Source organism: Gavia stellata, chromosome 8 (genome assembly GCF_030936135.1).
Source record: "Gavia stellata isolate bGavSte3 chromosome 8, bGavSte3.hap2, whole genome shotgun sequence".
NCBI lineage: Eukaryota > Metazoa > Chordata > Aves > Gaviiformes > Gaviidae > Gavia > Gavia stellata.
This window is the reverse complement of record NC_082601.1, coordinates 14,698,474-14,725,727: the sequence shown is the minus strand read 5'-3', so window position 1 is coordinate 14,725,727 and position 27,254 is coordinate 14,698,474. Positions and strand designations below refer to the sequence as shown.

Genomic DNA, 27,254 nt, shown 5'->3' with positions numbered 1-27,254 from the left:
AAAACAAAGGTGTCAGGCGGGCAAACAGTAATAATAACCGTGGTGGTTCACAATAACCTTGATGCCAACAGTTACTGGGCTGCACCAGCAAGTGGAAAAAATACAAACCCACATAATTTCAATATATAAAGAAGATAGAAAGCATATGAGTAACTTTACACACACACGTTGTCGCTCCAAATTCAAATGGAATTACTCATGTGAATAAAACCAGTGATATGCATGAGCCTGCACAATGTAGCCTAGATACCAGAGCAAAAGAAGGACCAACTCTTTTGTTAGAAGCCTGAAAAAACGTTTTACAAGCTGTTTTCATATTCAGACGTCGAATGACAGGGTCCATTTTTGACTGGAGCCTGGCTTTCTGAAAAATCCTCACTCCCAGCTAACATGGTCCAGTATTCATCCCAAGCCAGATGCACTTTGGCTTGGGTCTTGGATGGTTGCATTTCTTTCTTTGTCTTTTGCTCGGTAGAAGGCATTTTATTGCTTTATGCTCTTTGATTGTGGAAAAGGGAATGCGCAAAAGGAGGGTGGTGAATCTCCTAAATTAGAAGCGAGGGAACAAGAGCTCTGGCTGGCCCTACCACAGACCTCCTGCGCAGCATCGCGGAAGCTGCAGGTCCCCTTTCCCCGGCAATCTCCTGGCTGCAGAGCGCTGACGCTGCTTCCTTCCTTTCATGTGCTTTGTTTTGTTTCGTACCTTTGGGCGAAAGCAACTTTGTGTACAACTGCACGCAGCTGTACAACGTTAGTGTTGTAGAGCAGTACAACTCTGTGTACTGAAAGGCCGTCTAAGCGTTCCCTGTGCTACTCTGTGTGTACTAGAGCTGTGTGCCCTCACCACCTTCCCTCTGCTCCCCTTCTCCGGGCGGCAGTGCCAGCCTCTCGGGTGCTGGCTTCTCCTCGGTGGGCACTGGGGTGGCTCTGGCTGTATCAGGTGCCACTGGGGCCCACCGCCCCTCCTACTGCGCCCCTGCCCCAGGCAGGCCTCACCTCCGCACCTCACTCTGCTCTCTGGGTGCTACTGATCGCCACCTCAGCTGGGGTTTGGTTCTGACAGGGCATGGAAAAAAAAAAAAAGGAAAAATAAGAGTCTCATGAGCCTGTATTTGGCCAGGAGTAAACCCGGCCCTGCGTCACCCACCGCCTCCCCTCAGGTCTGCCCTCCCCGGGGGACACCATACCGTGCACGCCCCTCAGCCCCGGCATCAAACGGGGACACCCCCGTCCCCGTCCCCAACCCCGGAGGTGACGGGAGGGATCCCCCTCGGGCGGCCCGCACCGCGGCGGGAGCCAAGGCCGGCAGCCCTCAGCCGGCAGCGGGGCCCCTCTGCCCGGAGGCCGCCGGGCACAGCGTGAGGCGAGGGGCGCTGCCGCGGGCGGGCCCGGGGGTCGGCAGGCCTGTCCCGCTTGGCCGCCAGCACCCGGGAGCGAAGCCCCCTCCCTCGGGTAGCAGCCGGGAGCCTCCGCCCGCCTGCACCCTCTCCCGCGGCTCCCTCTCACCTCCCAAGGGCGGCGGAGCCGGCGGCGAGCCCGGGCCCAGCGGGCGGGGGGGAGGCGCGGCCCCCGCCCCGAGCCTGCGCGGCGGCGGCGCGCGGGCACCGCGGGGTGTGGAAGCGGCTCGGAGCGCTGCCGTCTGCCCGCGCCGCTGCTGCTCGTCCCCCGGTGGGGACAGGCTCCGGGAAGAGCTGGCGGGTGTCGCGGCCCTGGCGTGCCCGCCGTGACCGGGGGCAGGACCGGATCCGCCTGCCTGCGGGGTCCCCTGGCGCGGCGGGGGGGAGGCGGGTGGTGCTGGAGGCGGGAGGCTGCGGGGAGTGGTTGTGAGGTCCCACGGGCCGCGTACCGCGCCGGGAGAAGCGCGCCGTGGCCCTTTACTGCCGTGCCATGGCCCTGTTATTCGCAAGGGATGTATAAAATCGTGTCTCTGGCCTGAACACAGCCAGAAACAAACCATTTTCTGTTGCTGGTGAGCGGGGGGAGCACGGAGAGCGGTTGTTTGTTTCTGCGCTCGGTTCCAAGCCCTTTTAAGTCAGCATTTAGCCCGAAGGTCCCTCTCTGTACGCTCTCCTCAGAGCCACAGGCCCACTACTTGCTCGGACTCGTGTCCTTGGCTTTCTGCTCATCTGCTCCAGCTTCCACCGGCTTTGCTTTTTTTCCCTCTCTGTTTCTCCTGTACAGCTACATAAGGCTTCATGAGACAGTCAGGAATGAAGCTCCCCCGCCCACGAGTGCCTCTCTTTTCCATGTTGACATGTTTTCCTGCTTTGGCGTGGAGGCTACTGCTTTTTCCTCCTAGTATTGCTCCTGAAAAAGAAAGAGTGTAGTTGTTGTTTCAAGTTACTGTAAGTGGAGGCCAATACATACACCCAGTCCATAGCCATGCAAAGCATGTGGCCTGGACTATATGAATAATATGAATACCTTCAGTTGTAATATATTGTGTATAATATATCTGAGTATGGTAGCAGTATATGCTTCTGAATTTTTCACGCTAGGACTTGAGGCATTATTGGAGGCCAGTTCAGAACTAGAGCGCAGAACTTTCCCCAGCCCCTCTTAATTGCCTCCTGCTAGGAATTTAAAAAAAAAAAAAAACCAAACCCAAACCCCAAAACAAACCCACACATTTTTCATAAAAAGAACTCTGAGATCATTAGCTAACATTTGGAAGTCCCTCAAATTAACATGCGTGAAGGACTGTGGCCAAACTCCCACTGGCTCCCATAAAAGCAGTAATCAGCCCTTCAAGGAAGATTCTCTACACAATAACACCCAGAAGCCCCTGCAGAAGGGATTGCCAATCTCACCATCTGACTAGATTAAAAACAGCAGTAACAATGTGATAATTGACAGGAGAAACTTCCCTGACAAGGAATGAATCAGTGTTTATTTTTAGCCTTTTCCCTAAACGCTTTATTTAAACAAAAGATTAACTAATTATTTCCGTCGTTATATTGTCCACACTGGAAACAGGAGGTGGCAGATCCTTATGTATCTGCAGGGAGCACTTTGTTTTGGCTCATCCTTTGAGGTCTGCACCCTGGATGGATGCGATTGTACCAATTGTCCTTTCATTTCTAGTCCAATCAATCTGAAAAGTATCAAGGCTTCACTAAATTTAGACACCCTCCCAATCAATATTTTTTATTTCCTAAATAGCAAGCCTCAAAAAAGGTTTCAGAAAATGTAAATTGTGATCTTCTCTGTATCCTATCTTTGCTCCAAAGCTTTGCTTGAAAAACAAGTCAATATTAATCCTGTCACTGCAACTGCCTACTGCAGCCTTTTGCAATGACAGAGCACTCGCATTCCAAGAAGATAAGGTTGCTCTACCTGTGCACAGGAGCCAGCAGTAAAACCTTATCTAGGAGAAGACAGCTTACCTGAGAAAAGACTGGCCAAAGATTTGTCCTGTTTTACAGGTCAAATGCAAGGAAACAGTATCAATCCCAATGACACCAAATAATACCTGTGTTTCTGGTAATAAGCTTTTTGGGTTCTGTTTTGTTTTGAAGTAGGGGACTTGAAGCATTTTTCGTAAATTTTGATTGAATGGTGGGTTTCATTAGCAGAAAAGGAATCAGTCTTCTTTGAAAATGTCTGAGGATATATTTTTGTGGCTTATCTGCTATGGAACTAAGAAACATAAATGACCCTTTGTTTCATTGTACTGCATATCTATAACACCAGATTGGTACAAAACGTACAAAGAGATGATTTACTGGTCTCCTACTTTCGTAGTCGCAAAGCAATTGTACCACACTAAATTCATAGGTCAAATTGTATTAATTTTAGTCCTGAAGAGTGAGTGTCATCTTCAGCATCCAAGTATTTATTCTTCAGTTGAAAATGTTTGTGTAGAATTTCTTTCCATGCTCCTTAATATTTCAGATAATTTTCAATATGACTACTTGGGCCAGGCCTATTCTAGGTAAAATAGTTTATTTGTACCATTTTAGTACATACCTGATCATTCCTGAACAGAGTGAAATGTGAAGTAGAAGAAGTAGAAGACCATAGAAATTATGGAAAATTATCAGTTTCTTTATATGTAGCCCACTGGTCTCTTACAAATGTTAGAGGGAGAAACTCCACTGTTATATTGCTCATAGGAGCAAGCGGAATCTTTGGTATCTCATCTCACATGTTAGCGCAAGAGATGCATCAAAATGGAATTTTACCTAGAAATAAAAGAATCCTTTCTCCCGTTTCTACATTTCCTGAAGAGACCATTGCAGAAACAGCTGCTCATTGGGAAGAGCTCTCTGCCTTGCAAGTATGCGCCTTGCAAGTATTATCTGCAAGGGTGACCCCACAACCCCGGATAATTTAATTTCTGTTTAGCAGTAAGATGAATGTAGAACACTAACAGGAACATTGTACAAAATGATTTAATCTGTGGGCAATCAGGCCAAACAAATCCATGAATCATTCATAATCATTCGTACGCATCTGCATTGCAAAGAGATACAGTTAACTACAAAGGAAAACATTACAGCTGGGGGGGAGGGTGAGACAGGGAATAAGGTAGATCAGTAAAATCTGCATGAAATACATGGGGTTTTAACCAGAATTTATTTTACTGGCTACAGGCCAAATCCAAAAAATAAGGGTTCAGGGCAGAATTTGAGCTCCTAAATCTAAAACAGAGATGGTGAAAAACTCCAGTGAGCTGTGTCTGACCTTGCATCATGCCTAAATTCCCAAGCCACCTTACATGTTTTTACATAAACTACTCTGCTGTATAGAGCCTCCCTGTAAGTGCCCAAATCTGCACCAGTTCAACAGGGCTAAGCAGCTTGGCACGCACTCATATCTCAACTTAATCAGGAACTAAAAACCATGTGTTACTCCATACAAGCCCCCAGAGCGGCTCCGTTCAAGAGGTAATCTTCAAACCCGTCTAATGGATGCCGGTGGGACTGAGTCTTCACAAATGCAGCTGTGCCCGTTCCCTCTAAAAAGCCGTTTTTATGATATACTAGAGCGGGTAAAGCATTTATCCAGGAAGTGGGAGGTCTGAATTCAGGGCCAGTTCTTTGCAGATCGGAGATATCAGCAGTCACACTGATGTCTGGGTGCATAAGTACTCACCTGAAACCAACTTCAAAGCTTGACCGCTCTCACTCTCAACTCTGTCCCCTGCACAGGACACGTCTAGAGCGGGTGGTGAAGCTCTCTGTGCAAGGATGCTCAAATTAGCAATGACATGTTCCTATCAGAACTGGGTAAGGCCGTGCCATCGGAGGGGGCTGAAAAGTAGCAGAGTTTATTAGCTGAGATGTAGTGTCTGTTAAGATAGTGGTATGTACTGCTTCCAAGCCTAGCTAGCTCAGGAGCCTCCCACTTCAGCACATTCCTACTCTCAAGCAAGCAACAATCTACATCCGTTGTCTAAACTGCTTCAATATGGAAAACTGATTTAAAAAAAATAGAAGTTATTAATCTTTAAGAGAAACGTTCCTCTCAGCCTAGCAATAGCTACTTGGGAGTTTGGATTTGCAGCTATCAGATTGGCAGTGTAACCTGTACCGGCTAGTAGTGCTCTCTCCGGGGATGTCCCCGGCGAGTACAGATTTGGGAATTGCCGCTGGATGGCACTCTTATGCCACGGAGTATGTAACTCTGTGGGATTTTATTTGGCTGCAAATACAGACATCTTGTAAAGACAAAAAACCAAGTTCACTTCTTTATACCGTCATAAATTTGGAGTGGCTTCACATAAGGCATTCAGGTTAATTTAGAGTTGCACCAGCATAACTGGGAGAAGAATACAAACCAGATGTTGAGAAAAGACAGTTTGGCTATTAATTCTATCGATAAAGTTTTGAACAATTTATGAAACTTAAGTACAAGGAGCAGGCACAGCGGCTGTGGCCACGAAAGACCAAGGGCACTCAGCTTCAGTTCTTCTGTGTTGTTAGAGGCTACACTAAATTCTAACGACCTTAATGCTTTTTTACATGCCAGTGTTTTTACCCTTAAGGCTGCTATATTCTACACACTATTCTATAAAGATAGAAGAAAATTCTTCTATGGCTGGCTGTAAAACAAGAAGTTATCATTCATTCCAAAAGTCACCATTTGAAGTATTTGTTTTCAAGTTTCCAGTCTATACATTTAAAATGTTTGGAGAATGTTTTCAGTCATTTCTAATCACAAATATTACGCTTTTGTTTTGAAATATTTGAAAAATGGCTCAACTATTTTCACACAGAATAGTCATTCTCCGAAAGTCAATTTTTTTTCAGAAAGTATTTCGTTTTCTGATAAGAAAACAAATTTAGACTCAATTTACCTTTTAAAAGTGGTGATTATCTCAGCTCTCTAGTGAAATAGAATCATATCCACAATAGCTCTTTAATAAAGGTAACATATTTGCCTTAATGTACTGTACATGTGTTATGTATCAATGGATGTTATGTATTAATACATTCTCCCAATGTATGGGAGAATACCAGGAAAATTCTGCAAATACATTTGAACACCAGGGAAATATCTGATGAATTTTGTGCTTCTGCTCTGTTTCAGTTGGTATAGATGGTAACACTTTTCTCCCCTGTAAAAAGGTTCAGTTCCCCCACCCCCAAATCTGTACAGTACTCTGAATATTAGGAATGTCTGATAAGTCCAAGAGCTCTTTCAGCAAAGTCATCTTCTCCACCTTCACTTCCACCAAAACCAACAAGAGAGCTAGTAATTAATTTAAGCTGAGGCATTTTCTATTTTGGGGCTGGTAGCATATCTCTGGTTTCAGCCAGGGAAGGAAGTGCTTAGAGTGTTTTATCACAGCCAGCTCTTGTGATTTACTTAGCATAACTGGAAGAAGGAAATTGTGTAAATATGGGCTAAAGCTTATTCTTGGGAAATGCACAGTTCCATGGACTTGGGATCTTTAATGTGTATTTTTGGTTATCACTTGTATGCCGTCACTTCAATTCTCTCTTTGTAGCATAAGAATAATATCACACTAATTCTGTGATTCTTGACAGAAGAGTTCCTGTACGTGTGCTAAACGTACTCAGAGGCAAACCTGGCAGGCTCAGGGTAAGAATGTTTCAGCACATCTTTCCTGCCCTCCCTGGTTTTGCCTTATTCTGAGGGTCATCATGGCCCTAGCATAATTTGGTCACACTGGGAAGATGCTCTAAATTAAGCATTGGCTGTTATGGCTGAATAACACAGTAACCTGAATCTATTCAGAGAACAGGATGGAAAACACTGTCTTCTCACACTTCTGCCCTTCCATCCTTCCACTTTATACTGGGACTTACAGCATCTACAGTTGGCAGGATGGTCTGCAATTACTGTATAAAGAACCTGTGTCTCCCCTCACTTTCTTTTATGTACTGTCACCACTTACTGAATAACTAACTGGTAGTTAACTTAATTTTTAAAATCTATTTTATGGTAATACCCCAGGGCTATGTTCTTATTACGGTTTCTTCGCACTAGCTGTTGTAGATACTGGTAGTTGAGAGGGGCACTGTTGTGGAGAGCTTACGAGCTCTAGGTAGGACAAGTGGAGGACTGAGATCCAGGGAAATCAAGTGATTTGCCCAAGGTCACATGCTAAGTTTATGGCAGTGTTAATCTACCTGATCTGATTATCTAAGGCATGTAGGCACCAACACATGTTCTGGTGTATGTATCAGCCACAGGAATCCTAAACTGGAGAAGTTCATTTGGAAAGATAAAGGGGGAAAAAAAAAAAAAAGAAAGAAAAAAGGCATGCTTGGAACTACTTGAAGACTTGCAAGAAATTTCCACTTTCCCATTCTTCGAATACTTTGGAAATACATAAACTCTCGGGATCTGCATTTTAAAATGTTGTTTCAAACTGGAACAACATCTGTTAAATGTAGCCTAGAAACATCTGGTTTTCCATTCCTGGAAGCCTGAGCTGAGGCGGCCGTTTTCCTGTCAGCTATGCCGTGGAGCGAAATCGGTTCAGTAGGTCATTCTGTTCTCTCCATTTCTTATTTCTCAGTTTCCTATTAAAAAGATGGCCAACAACGAGAGTAAGCAGGAGGGGAAAGGAGATTCTGTGTAATGTATGTATTAGCCTATGAAAGAAAAAATTTAGCTTCAGACTAAGCTAGATAACTGGTGAGAGCAGAGCTATTAAGCATTACAAAGAACACCAGGGATTATATGGAACTCTAAGATTTATTAGCCCCAAAATGGTTTATCTTTCATCAGTGGAAATAACAATCTGATACACATCACACACAAAACAATGAAAATCTCACACTGATGGTCACTGGACTTTGGATTTGACCCTCTCTGGTATCACTGGTTGATGGCTTAGTGGAAGCTGGTCACCCGTACGTAGTATATTAATTGCAAGATTGTTATTAACTATCATCTGAGCAGCTCTAGACAATGCAGTAATTGAAGGGCCAGAAATGGTTGATGCATTGTATACGCCGTCTCTTCAACAATCGCTCACTCCAGTGGAGTTAAACTGAAGACAGCTGGGAGGGAGAACAAGAAGAGTTCAAAGGCCTCAAGTAGAGAAGAACATAAGCATGTTGTGTAGGTTTTAGTTCTTACGTGCTTTGACAATGCCTTGGACAAACAAATACATTCTTGAGAACTGCATGATTTTTTCCCTTAATCTTTTAAGAACAGGACCAAGCCTCATAAAGGCATTTAGATGCTTATGCTCCTCCTGAAATAATCAGACATTAAAAGCGTAAATAACATTGAGAGCATGCACCATGATCTGATACTTAATTACCAATGAAAGTCTGTATCATTCAGTCAGTGGCATTAATATTAGGAGAATAGTAACACTGAGGTGGCGGAACCCTTTGTATGTATCCTTACTGAAAAATGGCAGCACCCTTGTTTTTCAGGACCAATCTCAAAAACAACTAGGAAAAGAAATGCTGTGACCTTCTGCCACGAACATTTTGGTGAGGCGAAAAGGCTGTTGGAGTCCTGTTTTTTATACAGATGTAATTTGCCACCACTCACATGACTTGAAAAGCAAAACTAATCTGGAGGAAGAGTTTCTCCAGTTTTTGCCTTAGATGTGACCTTTCCCTTCCCAATCCATGAATTTAAAATGCCGAGGAAGCGAGTCCTAATCTGAGGAAGAGTTTCCAAAACAGAATTAGAGATGCAGCACTTTCTGTGTAAGGGTCTTGCAAAGTGCTGATGGTATAAATTAACTAATGGGGGTCAGGTCTGTGTGCATAGAGGAAACTTGCTAAAGGCAGATAGGGTGCAGGAAGGGACAGAGTCGCACAGCTCGCCGGCAGTTGCAAGCAGCTTCCTGACAATATTTACTTAGTGGAACATTTTGTTTCCTTCAGAGCAGTGTTTGACTTTGCTTTCACCGTCACCGGTGTAAATCAAATGTCTTTATTGGTATCATGCCTGTTTTACGTTGCCCAACATTGACAGTTTGATACTGAAGTGACCATTTCCCAGCTAGTCTGTAATTATCTAAATCCACGTAGTGGTATGGTCCACCCATATCCCAACTAGACTACCGTCAAATGTGTGCTTTAAATAAATAAGATCTAGTCCGACCGCCAAGAAAAACTGTGCCATTTTACTTCATGAATAGCAAAAAAATCTGTAATAACATATGTATATGGAAAATGCTGTTGTCAATGAATAGTTGGGAATGGAATGAGCCAGTTTACTCTGTGATGCATTGATTTGTGGCCTATTTTGCTCAATGCCATCTTCATCTATTCTCGTCAAACTCATCTGATTTTTGTATTTGCCATACATACACTTTGTCCAAATGCAATTAGGTTTGTTGTGTGTTTGGCACATCAGTGTTTGGAATTGCCATGATTTATAGAATCACACCCAGTGGCATGATTCAAAGGACCGACATTTATTACAGAAAATCCCTGCATGCTGTGAAAACAAACATGCTTCTGCAGTGCTTGAGTTCCAACTTACTCCCGCTGACTAGTCATGGATTTGCTCATATCTGGAGCTTCATGTGGGAACCAGGGACATCTAGTGTCTCAACAGAATATAGCAAATGAAGATGTTATGCTTAAAAAGGTACATTGTTGTGCAAAGTAGACAATTCAGTGAAAATGAGACTAAATTGAAGACTTTCTCAGAGTATATGAAACGGCTTTATCTAAGAGTCGAATAATTTGTGATGAATTTTATTTTTGTGTTTCTACCTTCTTGTGAAAAGGTGAGCTGACTTTGAAACTTACACAGGTTAAAATGTATTTGCTACCTATTTTCAGGAGGACATAGCATCCTCTTTCATTAGGAGAAGCTGGGGTGGAGGATGGAGGGATAAGAAACAGAGACAAATCACACAACACAACCCCATACATTTTTTCTTCTCCCAAATGAACACACTTATTTAATGCATGGTAATTCAGGATGTGATTAATTAGACCAGGTGATACCTGATAACTTACAATGACTAAGAATAACTATGAAAAGCAAGTAAACTTTCCTTTCTCTGCATTTCCTGTTTTAATACTTAAATGATTAATTTCTTTAACAAGTAACCCGCTCTGAGTCATGTTTTCCTCTCTCTTCTTTGTTCTTAACCTAACCAATAACTATGTGGCATCACAATAACTTTTATTACAAACGATGAGATGCTCATTGTAGAAGCAAAAATATCTGCATCGAATTGTAAGCTGTTTTTGTATTGCGAGCTTGTGTTTGCATTAGGTTTGCCATACTGTCTTTTTCTAGTCTGTGCAGAAAGTCCAGATGGACTATGTCAGTCTATTATGCTGCTCAGACCAGGGACAGTGCTTGACCTCTCCTGCAGTAACTAAAATTGAGAGACCAACATCAAGCAATCAAGGGCTGTCATCTCCGAATGTCTCTCACTCCTATCCTAAACCCACAAAACAACTAATTCAATTTATGCAGATGGAGCTGGAGTGTTTTGGCTGGAGCATATGACTAAAGGAGGCAGCCTATATATAAAAAAAGGAGGCTTCTCTGCAAATGAGAGCAAATCATTGCCAAATATTAAGACAAATAATCTGGAGAGAGCAACAGGAGGCATTCTGTCTCACCTGAGATGCTGATAAAACCTGGAAGCCACAGGAGTGAGATCAGACTGAGAAAAGACAAATGACTTGTTATTTTGCCAAGATGTGTAACTCTGGAGGATTTTTTTAAGGATACGAAGTGATGATAAAGAAAATCCTTTGCTAAACAAGTGGATTTTTTCTTCCTTTTTCCCTCTGAACAGCCTAAACTAGAAGCTTGTGGGCCTTGGTGAAACTAAGAAAACCGTGAATAAGCAAGCGAAGTGTTCTTCCATTCCGTCACACCAGTTCACACCATTCTCAGCCTATATATGTGCCATAAAATGATATAGGAACAGTTACTTAAACACTGCTCAGATTGCATTAGGAGCTTGGGACACAGAGATCGGGTCCAGTGGTTCAGGCTGATGTTGTGGGGGGTTGAATTTACAGAGTTTATTGTTTCATCAAGGTACACTGGAAGCAGGGACTTTATTAACATCCTACGATTAATGAGTAGTGAACACACTGAGTATATGATAGCCCCTGCATCATTAAGATTAATGAAAGTATTTCTTTAGAGAGAGGAGTTAGCAGCCTTTATTTATGTGATAGAGTTTGCAGGTTTTAAACTCCTGAAGTTTTAGGGGCACTAGCATGTACGAAGTTATACTGATGAGGGCCCATTTATCTCCAGATTTGTTTCAACAATAGCTCATTGTAGAGAGAAGTTGCAATGAAGAGAGCTTCCAAAGGATTTCTCTATTTGGACCTCTTGTGAGGGCTATATTTAGGATATGAACACAGATACACCAAAACGCTATTGCTGACAACACTCGAACTTCATTTATCAGTATTATGGAAAAATGAACTAAATTTGTTTTAGCTGGCAAACAATCAAGTCTCTCTATTTCAGACACTTCTGGGAAAGAATGGCAAAGCCAAGGTACACCTGACCATATGAAGTACCCTGCTGCAAGTGTGGTCAGCTACCAGAATGAAGAAAAAGAAGTGGGCTGGCATTTTAACGCATGTTTATTGAATGGGAAGGTAATGACTTCTTAAATCTCCACTTACCTTTGCCACTACAACGTTCTGGTTACCACATTACCACTTTATTGATTAATAGGGCAGTACAAAATGAATCTAAAGTAACATGAGCTTTAGACTGAATAATTTCCCGTGTGAAAAGATCTAGGAAAAATTAGCAGTCCTGTACTGACCCCAGATAAGGTGAAAAGCATTGGGGAAAGGTTGGAGTATGCCTTGCACAGATCGTGAGCAGAAAGGGTAAATGGGAGAGCTGAAACTCGGCACCTGACATCCTTCAAGCGTAAGGTCTGTTACAATGCTGGAAATCAGCCTAGGACTCCTCTGCTCTTACTTCTGTTGATGATGGAGTGCCAACAGCAAAAAAGCTATGACTACTCACCTCAGGCTTCCACTCCTGCTGCCCTAGTGCTTTGCCCCTGGCCTTATGCAGGGATGGGTGCGTATTTACTAACTAGTACAGGCAGACACAAATTTCCATTGACTAATCTTCCTCTGCCAAGGTAAGTCATCATATACAAAAGGTTCTTTCTGCTTGTTCTCTGTTCAAATTATAATCCAGTCAGAGCTCCAAAAAAGGCCAGGCCAGTAGCTTCAACACCTACGACCACCTCTGTTCTCCCATAGTAACAGAGGGAAACTTGGAGACATGTCTGTAGCTACAAGTTTTCTGCAGGGAAAGATCTTCCTTGGAAATTACTTTGAAAGAAGCTGGCAAGGATCTTGGTAAGAACTTACCCTTTTCTGTTCATGTTTCTCCATCTGTCAAAACAAGGCATAATCCTTCCCTATGTCACAACGGTATTGTAAGGACTCATCAGTTAACATGCTTACATCACTAAATGTGATTTCCTATTCTAAATCACCTAGACTTTAGTTCTTAGGAACACAAACTCCTCTTACCCTTCTTAAAGAACTTTCTCATCTTTTCACACATCCATATTCCTCTTTTCTTTATGCTACTGCAAAACACAATTGCTGCTAGTGTTGCTCTTGGACACCTGAGAGCAATTTTAACAGTCACACTGAATTTTCCTGAGCAATTAAATAACCAGCAAAGGAAAATAATTCTTCTCCATTTTCTCTTTTTCCTTTTTATTAGTGTTGGAAAATGGTTTATACCTCATAGTGCTCACTACTAAAATTTCTCATCACTGCTCCAACTCCTTGGTATTGTCACGAAGAGCAATCTTTGCATATATTTATAAAGCATCTTTTAGTCCAGAGATCTCTGAGACAATTGTGCTTGAAACCAGACTTATCAATAAACAAACTCCAGTAGAAGTATCATGTGTTGTCTATGTTTGTATGCTGCAAGACCTGTACCTCTTCCTACAAAAGGCAACTTTCTTTGGAACAGAACAGTAGCAGACCAAAATATCTGTGCTGTCTTAAATGTGAAGTGTACTATCCAGTTGAAATTGCACAGGGAACCTAAGAAAGCAAAATTATGTGCAAGCTCCTGTAATCAACTTCATGCCAGAACTGGCAAGATATTTTTAGCTATGGTGCACTGTTGAAGATTTATTTAGGGATGTAAGAGGTACCCACATCTGGAGGTGGTGACCATTTTAGTTATGGTCCTGCTGCCTTCTCATCATCCAAGTTATCCTCTCACACTCAACCTTGCCTGACCTGTGAAACAGCCCTTCTTTTCTCCCTCCCTGCCAGGATCCCTTTTACTCCTGCTCGCCACTGTCTCTCTTACTGCCTTCTATAAAACTAAAATCTTGGATTTTCCTCATTTCCCCATATTATAGTTCCCTCCCACCTCTTTCCCAAGCTTCAAACTACTTCTCCATACAGGTTTACTACCAGATGCTGTATGTTAATGTGGGAAAACATCCCAGCCTTATATATGCACAGAGGAACGTGAGTTATACTTCATATCGACTTCACAGTCAGGATGGTCAAACCCTTAACCAGGATGCTCAGTGAGACTGGAATGTCTACCCGTGGAGATATTCACATCTGGACCAGCCAAGGCACTAAGCAACCTGACCGAACTTTGAAGATAGCCCTGTTTTGAGTGGGTAAAGGACCAGATGATCTCCAGTCATTCCTTCTAATCAGAATTATTTCATGATTCCATAATTCTAACTAAATCTTGAAGGAGAATAGGAAAAGGAAGCAACACGCAAGAATCTAAGAGAAAGATGGTCTTCTGGCAAGAAGAAAAAGAAATACAACAAAACAGAGCTGTGGACAATTAGTCTGCTTTTCATCTTGTTTGCACTGAAGTAATTCAGGATGAAGTCAGATGGATGTTAAAATCAGTAGAGAACCAAGAAGAGAATCAATACCAACATGCCTGTGGTTAGTCTAGGCTTGCTTCATCTGTCTGGACTCAAGGCCTGGTTACTAATGTGTGTGTTGTCTTCAGAATATCCTCAGCTGGAATATTCCAAGGTACCATCTGTTTTATTTCCTGCAGGTTGAGATAGGAGCATGATGCAGGCAGTACCCCACCTCCTCGGAGCTCGGGCTGAGCGATGACCCAGGTGCTGCAGCCAGATGTGTGCTGTAGAGTAACCTTGTTGAGGGGCTGGAGAGGAGTAGGACCAGACCAGAGGTACCCCTGCTCCCTTCATCGCAAGCAGCAGTTCCGGCTCCCTCATCCTCTGAACATTTAAAAGTATGGTTTGCATTCCAGTGTGTGAATACATGAAATGGCCAAATCAAACCGGGAGCTGTGACAAGTCTATGCTGTTGTGGGGCATCTTCTCAAATCCAGGTGATCACCTATGTAGGTTTTATAGTACTACTAAAAATCAAGGTGAAAGCAGAGGAACAGAAATGTAAATGTAAACTGTATCTCAGTTTTTGAGAAGGGCCTTCCCAAATTCTGCTAAGTGAATGTATTAGTGATCTTAATTCACAGTCCTCAACCTCACAAACAATTTGTGTTTGCTCGATTTGAGAAGTCACTATCCTTTACTACACAGAACAATTAAAGATGATTGATCCTTGATTCAGAAGTACAATTAGTTAAAAAGTCCCTAGAATCTTTATGAAGAAAAAGGTTCTGTGTTCCAGTTTATTTTGCTGCTACTGCTGTTTTATTTAAGAGACGCATCACCACTGGATAAACAAGCATTGGTAATACCAGCATCTGTTTAATAAATACTATATTATAAAGTATTGTTCTTCCACTATCCTCTTAAATAGAAGTTGTTCCTGAAATTGAAAGTCCAGTAACAAACAGCACAAATAGAACAAGAAATCTGGCAGCAAAATATTTCTGTTTAAACAATAGAGCTGCAAGAGCAACACCCTGTTGCACAGCTCAGTAGAAGGGTACTGACAAATACTGACACATAAAATGCCCAATCACTAAACTGCTTTAATGTGATAAAGTTCCCCAAAATCCAAGCCGTTAAACTAAAAGCCAATACAGGAGCTTGAAAATTATAGTAAACTACAATATACCACTCATGGGTGGCCTTAATCCCGAATCTGGGATGAATTACATGAAAAATATCACAGGAAATTTTTAACACAAAAAAATCTGAAAGGCAAGCACAATGACTGCTGTAACAGAGAATTTAGCAATTCCAAACACAACATAAAAATGTTGTGTGCTTGAAGCTGCGCTAAATTTTCCTCTGAGAGTGTTTTATGGGATTATAATAGAAACAAAAATATCCTGACAACTTCAGAGAAAAATGAGTGACTTATTAGGCCAATTGATAAAGCTGGAAAGAACAGACAAGCTTCCAGGCACACAGGTGCTTCTTTGGATCTGAAATAGAAACAGCAAACTTCAAAGCTAAATCCAGGTTAAGAACAATTGTGCTGAGTTAGGACATCTGCTTTGCTTCAAAAGTTTATTAATTTCTTTTTTAAAGGCTGTAAATGATGACCTGGGAAATAAATTTATAATAATACAGCCCTGTAAATAGATTATTATTTCTAAAGCAGGCTTGCAATTAGAAAGGGATCTGAGGAGTAAAACTTACCCCGGCAAATCTGCACAAAATCACATTGACTTTCCATGAGATTTACAAGCCTGTTTGCTTATATTGCTTTAGGAAATATTAATTGCAATCCTAAGTTACTTAGGTGCTTTAGAAGACTTTACTTTCACTGAAAAAGGCAATAAACAAGTCAGGGTACTGCCAAGGAGTGGATACACACGGGCCCTGGTCGCTTACGCAAACCCAGTTGTGGCTGCAGAGCCAGCTATGCTGGGGACCGGTGTATTTGCCTGAACAGACCTGGCAACAAGCTCAAAGCTTAATATCTGACATAAGCACAGACAACAGACAACGCCAGGCAACACTAAGCAATGCTCTGGGGTGGCTCGGCTGTTATACATCTCTTAGGCTAGTCCTAGTAATGATGTAAATATTGTTTTCTAAGTTTGTCAATTTGTATTTATTGAAACTTTTCACTGGGGAGGGTAGGGAAGGTGAAGCAGAAAACTAATTTTCTGTTATTGGCCATTCAGGAATTTTTAAGCTGTTACTTTTTCAAGCATCTACAACAGTTTCCTTGTTTTTAGAATGAGTGCGTGATATCATATCCTGAGCCCTTCCCTTTTCTTGCAGCTTTCTGAGGCACTAGGAGGAGTCCAGCTACAGTCATCCTGTGAATTGGTCTGTAATACTCTAGTGGAGCTGCTTATGCCATCATCCGCCTGCCTGCCTTATTCATACTCGTAAGAAATTGCTGCTCTGGGACGAACGACCCTTTAAGCACAGTGAGTATCAGCTAAGAAAGCAAACTTGTAAAGCTGTATCGGAGAAAGATGACTTCTCTGTGTGTTTACATGTGAGCGCAGCTAGGGACACAAATACAAGTGAAAGGAGAACTTGCTGTCATTTTCCATCACTGAAGTGAGAAGAGAAAGGAGATCCCTGGCCCAGCTGGGGTGAGAAAAGGGATAGCAGCAACCTGTGAGGCTCTCGGGGTGCAGAGACTGGGTTAAAGGTGTGGGCTAGGTGTAGGAAAGGGCCAAGGTACATGTACTCTGCAAGGCAACATACCCATTCGCTGTGGACAGACAGGAAAAAACAGCTGCTAAAATGTATACACAAGCAGCTGTGCATGAGCATATGGCATTGTATTAATGCTGGATGACAAGCACCTCTCATTTATTCTTAATCTCGCTTGACTTAATGAATGCAGTAGTACTAGCTAGTAATATGCAAAATAAAAGGAGAATAAAAGAGCTAGTTTTCTGCACTGATCTCCACTCATCCCTAAAGCATACAGGCCAAGTAAACATTAACAGTGAGTCATTGATTCTTTTTAGTATAACTACATAACCCGTGTAGTTGTTGTTACTTCTGCACTTCTCCATCTTGGTCTTTGGCTCTGAAATGCAGAGCTAAAGGCTCTGCCATTCTTGGTGGAGGGCCTAAGGTTTTGTCTAGGTGTCTCTGCAATGCTACTGTAGTAGAAAGTTGTTAAATATATCAGTAATATATTTATAGTTATATTTCTATTGTATGAATAACATAGTATGATCCAGAATTTGCGGTGTAAAAAATGTTACAAAGAAAGTGAATAATCGGCTTGCATTTGTACCTACCAAATGATATTGTAGAAGTTATTTATTAACCTGGAATGTTGTTTTTGAAAGGATAGAAAATCTGAATTTTCCTGTGCATGTTGCCCTGGTAGAGTACCAAACACCAACTTCATTCCAAAGTTGTAAAATACTTATGACCATGCTTTACATAAAGGCCTCACTCTGTTTTGAATGGAACCAACAGAAAGCAGTTGTGATATTTTTGTGAATATTTAAGATAACAATAACTGGCTTCAGAAAAGTGCAAATAAGTTGTGTCCTTTCCCCAAATGGTCTTTGGGGAGGCAAGCAACTGTACAGGAAACACATAACCTTTGAATATGTCATTGATCATACTACTTCAACCATTTTTTCTTTGCTCACCGTGGTTTTCATCAGCTCATTCATAGGGTCACAGCACAATGTTAGTAAAAATCATTGCTTTTTGTTATCTGCTAAACTGCATTGTGAGGTAAAAACTCTTCAGTTAAAAGCTGCTGGACCCTCTTCTGCTGCTTATGTAGTTCATTTTATGACAGAACAAACCTGCCATTTTCTACAACATAGTTATGAAAAGAGTAGAAGGATGCTAAAGATGTGCTCGTGTGCTGCTCAGTCTAGCCTCAATAGCATCGAGATTGCTGTACTAGAGGCAACCATTAGTGCACCTACTCCAGGTTTCTTCCTCCGACAGCAGCCTGTACTAGGTGCTTCTGATACAGTTGTAAGTCAGTCCAGAGTGATCAGCTGTCGAATAGGCTTCACAGATTTTTTTTTAATGCCTATCAGCTATTAGTTGACTTGTACTGTGCAACATGAGGGTTTTTTAACTCATTTCATAAAATATCACAGGGGATATTCACATTTCCATATAAATGTTTCTCGAATTCACTGAGATCTTGGTTCCAACAACATCGTGTGGCAATGAGTTCAGTAAAAAACATGGGTTTTTAAAGAAACATTATTATTTGCTTTCTCCAGAATTAATTCTGCTGCCTTTCACTTCCATTAGATGTAAATCTGCTTATATATCATAGGAGAGAAAAACTCACCTTAGCCTTTTAATTGTGCACTCTACTGAAGAATAGCAAAGTATGTTTATTCTTAGTTATAGTTTGGTCTGTCTAGTTTGTGGCTATGCTTTTTTTTTCAATTTCTAAACTCTTTTCAAGGGCTTCACCCACAGTTTTTCCTGTAGTTAATTATTTTGTTGTCATGCTTAAAAAATTCAAAGATGAAAGGGACGTGAGTTTCCTTTATAGAAACCACCCAGCTCTGCTCTTGTATCCTGTTTATATATGTGTTTAATAATAAATTTTCCACCACCTTACATCCAAGAAATGTTAGGTGTGCAGCAAATGTTTAATTAATTAATTTCACAAAGAACTTGTGAGGTAGGTTCCCTCATTTTACAGGTGAGACAGAGAGTGAGACAGTTAAATTAAGTGACTTGCTTAATATCACACAGTGAGTCAGTGCTAAGGCTGAAAATAGAGTTTATGTCTTCTGGTTCCTTCCCCTGTATTTTAATCATCAAACCAGACTTAACTCTAAAGTTGAACAAACTCCTTAAATGATTAAAATAATTGTTCTCAATTTTGTGTTGGAGTATTATGTTTTTATCACCTAAGCAGCTGAAATACTTGGAAAAGGTTTCCTTGCTTAGGACTTTTTTAGTCTTTCTCATTCAGATATTGCTTCAGATATTTCTTCAGATATCAGCTGAGTATGTTTTGTTTACAATGATCCTGAACTCAAAAAATACACTCAAGCAGATCTCCACAAAATAATAAGGAACACACTGAAAACTCAGAGCAATCTTTTGCTGTCAGTGTAGCAGTGCTCTTTTACATACTCTCAGCAGTAGTTCCACTTAATAATACCCATAGCTTTAATTAATGGAGCATAGTTATTGCCCCACAGAAAGCAAAAGAGGCTGCTGGTTGGTTACGCTGTCACGACTAGATGAAAATGTAGCCTAAAGCACAAAATTGCGTCTGAAGGAATATCTGCTTAGAAGTGCAGTTCTGAACTATATGCTGTGTCATCTCTGAATAGACTGGTACATAAAGAGGTGCAATCCTTGAAAACATGTTTAAATTAATAGTACCTGTGTTCAGGCTAATAGTGTGTTCCAGCAGCTTTATAGCTTTACTGAGTATAGTCCACATATTTGTTTACGCTGATAGGACATATATAAATGTTTCCAATCGTCACTATCTTACCTGTTCGATAGTGTTCTTCAGTATAAGAAAGAATAAATGGCCCAGAAAAGATGTACATAGGCATAAGACAGAAAGAGGCTCAGGAGAGCGAATGAAGAAATAATATTATCGTGGCTTGCTTCCTATTAAACCTGGCTATAGAGACAGCTGTCTGTTACACACCCTTATACAATGCTTTGCCTCATATAGTGGTTTTGGTGTGTGTGAGACAAGCAGCACAAGGCTGTGGTCAGCTCCAAGATTTTTGCAAAGGCTTTTGCCATATGTAATGAATAGGGCATTGCTGTGTACGCAGCCTTCCAACTTAAATGCAATTTAACAACAAAATACCTTAAAATTCAAGTGCTTCATTGCTGAATGCAAGTAAAGCTCCTAGGTGGTAAAATCAGTCTGTAAGCACTGGCATGCTGTATTTATGGAAACAAATCAAAAGTAATTTAACATGTTGTACTTGTAAAGAGGAAGAGAATCACATCTTGCCTACTGAACTGGGGGCTAGACAGAAGGTTCCAGGTAACAAGCCAGGGAGAGATGTTCCAAGAAGTCCATTCTGTTTCCTCTCTGTGGTCAATACTTCTAATTTACCGTGTTGTTTTCCTTTTGGGTTTATCTTCTCTTTAAAATATTAACTAAAATATTTAGTTAAATAAAAATACTAATATAAAAGCATATTTTACACTTTGGCACTAGGGCTCTGTCATCAGTAATCAACCATGCAATATTAGTCAGAGTACTGCTCCAACTTTGCTTTCAGCTTCTGTTAGAGACTAAGGTGTTTTTCTCACAGACTTCAGAAAATGGCCTGATGCCAAGTGATGAGCGGTTTGCGAGACAACACTGCGTCTCCGCCCATCTATCAGGGCTTAGAGATGCTGCCTTTCAAATGGGTTTTTGAAAACCAGGCAGGAGTTGTCCAGTACGAAGTGGACAAAGAATACACTTCTCTGACTTTCATAGACTTTGAAACCAAACTCAAGAAAGCAATGCAAATAATTGCAATTTTTTCTGTGGCTCTTCACTCATGTCTCCTTTTATCCATAGTTCCTATTATTAACCCATCAAACGTAATGGTAATAATGTTTGAGAAGCTGAAAAATTTAATCAAACATTAGATAATATTTGTGAAAAACAGGGTTTGAAATTATAATGTACCTAGGTGTTCTCTTCCAGGTTGGGAATGGAAAGAAGACTTTGTGATCTGTGTGTCTGAGCAAAACTAACCAAACCAGTAGAAATTAAATACATGCACATACAGTTCATGGGCAGAGAATCCTTTTCAGCAACAATTCAGCTAATAGGTATGAAGAATGAGTCAGCTTGAGAAAATCAGAAATTGTTTGGGGTAATCTGAATGAGAATGGAGGATGCATAATACAGTATCGCATTTTAGAAGAGCTCTGAAAAATATGGGCCTTGCATTTTGGATGTAGAGAGAGTTATACTTGCTTCATCTATTACTGAAGAGAATAGAAAACAAGCCAGCCTTTATGATTAAGTAGACATCATGCTATTTTACATAATTAACTTTATTTAAGATCCTACTTTCAGCGAAAACCTCAATGTGTCCTGCCTACCTTAGGAATCTCATTACTAGTCACCGCTCTTTAATAGGTCTATCGCAGCCTTGTTGTGTTGATTCAGCACAGAAATAAAACATTTTAGGAATGTCAGTTCTTCAAGCAGTGGGGATTATAGGCATGGTAACAGTACATGTTTGTGAAAGGTATATGCTGTCTGCCTTCATTCCCCATACAACAGTGAGAGGGAAACTGAGGTACAGCCATAGTACTACTCTGAAGAGTTAATATAAAGAATAAATTATTATGTAGATTTGATTCACAGAATTGAGAAAGCATTTGTGGTAATATGGTGCTTATACATCAGAGCCAGAAAATGAAACGGAAAAGAAAGTGAAAAGAAATGCATAATGAGGGAGTTGGCCGGTTTAGTTCATTATGCAAGCACAGTGAAAGGTACAAAGGTAAGGAATGCCACAAGTAACAAAAAAATCCAGTATCAGTTACCTTAAATTATATTAATTATAAAAGGTGGAGTTAGCAATGCAGGCAAGGTACATTTTTTCCAACATTCCTTATTATGTGTTAATCATGGCACTATAAAGATCCAAAAATCTTGGATCATGCCACTTGCAAAATACCTTGCTGGAACTAGGTACAGCAAGGCAAGTACAAGCTGAAACTGTAAATATGGGGAAGGACTTCTCTGTTCAATAAAACAGGCAGTTTCTGCTGAAACTAGTTTTGCTTGAGGAACTAATTTGTGGTTCCAAGTGTCTTTCAGTGCTGACAGCTGAAGAAGGTAGCTCTGGGCCAGATTGTAATGTTCACTCCTTGCTCTAATGGGCGGATGTGTTTAATTAACCTTTGTTTCTGCAGAAGCAGACATTCTGGCAAGCTGTAGGAATGCTAAAGGAGGGAAATCTAAACAGCAGTGAACCTAGGCACGTTCTATATATCTAGCACTAGGTAAAGAATGTTAATGTGGACAACTACTGTTTCCTAGGAGATAGGTCTGTATAAGCAACTTCTGTAAAAGAAACTTAACAGGGTTCCCCCTGTAGGGCTCCCCCCATTAATTTTACAAGACCCAGCTATGGTCCCATGCCCTTGGGACTCTTGTCTCTCATGTCTGGTTAAAGACTGGGCACAGTTCTTCAACTGGGGGTCACAAAAGCATGTGTTCAAGGTGGAAATACTCTGCTTAGTATCTCTTCTTGAGAGCTAAACCTGACAGCCTTGCTGCCTGTTCCATGTCCAGCAGTGACTTCTCCAGATACCGTAGCTTGGACAGACTCCTCCCAGAGCTTCCTGTAAAGTGCAGATCTTCAGGTTTATAGCTAATGCTTCAGAAGGCATACGCAAGTCTAATGCAAAGCAGATATCCTTTGCATAAAGTTGCTGAAGGCATTGTTTTTCACTTGAAAAACTAAAGCACTGTAGATTACAGCTCATATAAATACAGCAAACTCGCTGGCCACAATGTCCCTTGGCCCCAGTCTTTCACTAAAAAAACCCCACCAACTTTGCATGAGTGTTTTGAAAGTATGCAAATTAGAGCTTATCTTCTCTGACCTTCATCAGCTCCACTGCCACAATAGCATCATTGTTTCCTATCTCCTCCCCTTAGTAAGCAGCACCCTCCATTCCTCTCATTTCCTTTCCAGCCCAAACCTTTCCATCTGGGACACTTTTTAAAGCTCTGCTTTCTCATCTAGTTTTGCTACTACTGTGACCTAAATGCCATCCTCCTTCAGTCCTGCTTGTCTCAGACTCAGTCAGCCAAGACCCTGTTTTTACTCAAAAGGCACTTTTTAAACTTGAGTGATGAACATTCCTTCTACTCTCATAGTCTTACAAACGAAGTGCATGCCCAACTGACAGAAACCTTTAGGTTACAGCATTTTCCTTACTAAAACTATACTGTAGCAACACAGTATGAAACACAATCATGAACAGTACTTTTCCCACCTCAGCACTGTGATGCAGAACTCTTTCCTGCGTAATACTGCACAACCATCTCCACATTGCCATAGTACGTAGGAACTACTGTTAAGGCTGCAGTTAAATTACTAAATTCCTAACCCCATGCTTTGTCCACTGCGTTTCTGTTCCAGAATGGAGAGTCGTGACAACAAATAAGGTAACCATGGAAAAATAAAACTGGCTAGAGTTGTCAGAATTATGAGTTCAATAGAATTCTTCAGCTTGTTCATACTGGTCTCTGTTTGTTTCTGGTAAGGACGGATGACTCCAAAAGCCATAAGCTGTCTGTTAAGTTCTTGGGTGATGACAATTTCCTTTCTAATGTTGCCCAGTGTCTCAGACTGTAGAAAGAGGATTGTGTAGGCCTACTACAAGCAGAGAGTGTCCTATTGCAAAGAGAAGGTTTGCACAAAGACTGAGGATAGCATAAGAGTCTCTGTCCAGATACAGACGGTGATTTCCAAAGCATTGGACAAACTCACAGCACAGTCAGTGGATGTAGTCAGGCTGACACAGATTACTTTTGAAAATTCTTCACCAGCATGGTTCAACATGCAGCCCACTGGCCAAATCTGGTCTGCAGGATCTGTCTGGCCTGAACCAACCACCTTTTCTATGGAAATTCCAAGGAGCAAGCTACTGCCTTATCCCAAAGAGAAGGAACGGAGGGAGGATGCTTCTTCCCCATGTTTCTGAGAGGTGAGCAAGAACAGCACCCTGATACAGATGAGTTGTTGCTGTGCTTCTGTCTGAATGAGCTGCTATTGATTGTCAATCGCCTGTCCTTAAACGGGGATCTGGCTCATGCAGCCTCTGGGGCTTGACTATCCTATTAATACACTTAACGTCGCTGTAGGTATTGCTCACTGAGAAGGAATGTATGACAATACATTTCTTTTCTTTATACTTGTATTCTTTGTATTATATTTGTGTCTCTCTCTTCTTTGGCCATCTGCATGTGATGCATGACTCGATTTCCCTGCACAACTGCAGGAATTGTGATTTTCTTGTAATTTTGGAAATAATTTCAGTAAGTGTGAATTCTGTATGCTTACAACGATACAGGATCTATGGGTTAATCTTGCAGGCTTTTTATTCAAGTGGATACATTCAGCTGGTTCTGGGTCCTATCTTCCTTCAGTTCAGGAAGCATAGCGCTGTTGGGGATTGAAAAGAAGCTGCTGTCCTTGGAGTCGACAGCAGTGCTTTTTCGCTAGTGCCAACAGGCACCATTCTGAGCTAATACGAAGATTAAAAGCCAATGGAAAGAATTACTGTATCAGATTAATTTTAACATAATCTATGTATGAATTACCAAAACTGAGCGCACTCACTTAAATACAAGTTGAAACAATTACTTTATCTTCAGGGAGACTCTCTAAGTAATTGAGATGGATGAAAATCTCAGCTGAAACTTCTGCTTGAGGAAGCTTGCTACTGGATGTGTCCATGGCTTGGTTTCAGCACATGCAGCCAGTTACAGTACTGGGAAAACCTACATTAACTTTCATTCAAGCTAAAGGGGTACCTTTCCTGATTTTGATAGATAGCAGTTAATTACATTTTTCCTCTTTGGAAGAAGTATACATTTCTTTCTTTTGTTAGGATGTCTGATAATGGCAGGGGATTTTTCTGAGGGTAGTCTTGTAACAAAACTGCAGCTCCAGGCACTCTGTAAGAAGCTAAATACAAGGGAAGGGTGGAGTGAAGTTGCTATTTGATAATAGGAATAGTCTACAAGAAAGTTTCCTTATCTCTCTTCAGTACTTGTTTTTCAGAAAGTAACTGTGATGAAAAGGCAGGAGCTATTCTTCTCTGCTGTAAATTCTTTTCTGATAAGTCTTTTGGAAGAAATCACAATGCTATCTTCATTTAAATCCTTCCTAAAATGCATTTCTTCCATAAAGTGTTTCTATGGTAATCCACTAGGCGTTGCTATTTACATCTTTAAAAGAAACAAAGTACTTAACTGGGACTGATTGTAGATTAAGAATTACTAAGCACATGCATGTCCCATAGAAAACCATAGTCCATGGAAAGAATCTATTGCCTCCTGGCAGTAGTTCTTTATATTGTGTTTTTATTTCTTATTGTTGATTGTAATCTCTACAGGGAAGGGGCGTTTGTCTTTATGCACCTTTAAGGCATCATATATGTCTGTAACTTTATGCAAATTAGTGAAGATCAAGAAGGAAACAAGAAGTAATTTTACAATGCAAATTAGCTTTGCCTTGAATAGCAGTCAAATTCTACTCTGTCATCCCAATGTAAATCCAGATTTGGTGCTGAAGTCACTGGAATGGAATATGGTCATAGCTCTTGATACAAAGAAGACTGAAGGGGATGGGAGGCCAGTAATGCTGCATCTAATAGATTCATTCCCACGATTTTAGACTATGCAAACATTAAATAACCCTAGTCGTCTCTTCAGGACATGCTGACTCTATGCTGCCTTGTGCTATAGGCTGCTAATATAACTCAGAAATGCACATCTGCTGTTTATCAGTGTATAAAGCAGTGGTTCCCAAACCAGGCACTTTTATAACTAGTGAGGCCACAACAGTTTCAAACGAGGTCACAAGCTACATGAAATTCAATTTGATCACATATTTATGCTAGTATTTGGGGTTGCATTAAATTCTTGCTTTACAATAGCAATTTTTTGCAGTGAAAAATTTGGGAAACTGCTGTGTTTTACTCTGTGAAAGACTGGGTGGAGAGGCTATTTCCTCTGAGTCATCAGTGGGAAAAGTCCATTATTACAGGGGTGAAACATGTGAACATGACAGCTAGAATTGAAAAAAATCACTACAACTGTGAACATATTCAGATCTGTTGATACAGCGTATTTCAAGCCCTAAGGTGTCAACACGATTGCTTTCTAAAACTAATTAATCTATATGTCCAAAATATTATGTTGCTATAATAATTATAATAACAAAGTTAATTATAGATCAGTCCTTCACAGCCAAAATACACTCACCACTAGGTAAAACATGGCAGTTATTTATGCATGATATACAACAGATAAGAAGAAAGAAATAAGATTATTACACCCATCAGAAATGGCTGGGCCCCCCCCTTTTTTTAGCAGTGTGTGCATATCTGTGCTGGAATCTGGCAAGGAAGCCCTGCCAGTAAAGGCAGGGGATGTTATAGAGGCAGCAAGCTGAGCGCCGGGAAGGAAGGCAATTCTTCCTGATACTCATTAGCAAGCTCAGAGGAAGGAGAGCATCCTGCCTAGTCATGCTAAATCAGCTAGAGAGTCCCTATTAACACAGCAAATCCCTTACCCATCCTTGTTTAAGCAGAAGGATATTCAGATTTGGTTAGGAAAGAGAAGCCATGATTTTGTATACGGGTGTGAAAAGTGCCCATTGAAATTCACTCTCCTATACTGGACTTCCTAATTTGCTCAAGGGAGCTGTAAAATTAAGAACCTGAGGACCTACCTGTCTTTGTCTCCCTTTATCAAGCACACTTGGACAGTTTTCACCTTTTTATGCTACGCCTCAACTTAAATATTTATGCCATGTCCCATTAAAATCCTCAGCTGAGAACTTTCATCCTTTCAGCTGCACAACTACTGCATACTATTTGTTAACCTGTGAATTTAAAATGTATTCAGTGTGACTAAATAGCAGAGTTTGAAAAACAACGGCCTGTCTTTATACACTGAACTGCCATATCGCCTAAGACAAAGCAATTCTATTCTGACCTGGAAAGGGACGTCAGAGTTGGGTCTCTCATGTCCTAGTAGTCCTTTGCTTCTTGTCTAGAAGTTGCCAGTTCCACAGGCAGTTTTTGTAATATTAATATTTTCAAGAACCAACCACTGTTAACCACGTACAGCATTTAGACAAATTGACACAAATGGCAGCTTAAACGACAGATTTAAAGCTGTCATCCTCATGGGGTGACTCCACACACAAGTTATTATCAGCAACATTAAACTGCAAAAACACTTGTAAAA

At 41.1% G+C, this 27,254-nt stretch overlaps 1 protein-coding gene across 1 annotated transcript in view; it reads left to right on the top strand.

Moving 5' to 3' along the window:
* The first annotated feature begins 16,705 nt into the window (after window positions 1-16,705).
* The window catches only part of RALB (RAS like proto-oncogene B), a 54,127-nt gene continuing 43,578 nt past the window's right edge, over window positions 16,706-27,254 (top strand). Inside the window, exon 1 of the mRNA XM_059820189.1 lies at window positions 16,706-16,740. The gene's annotated coding sequence lies outside the window, so the exon portion shown is untranslated. The remainder of the gene's footprint in view (window positions 16,741-27,254) is intronic.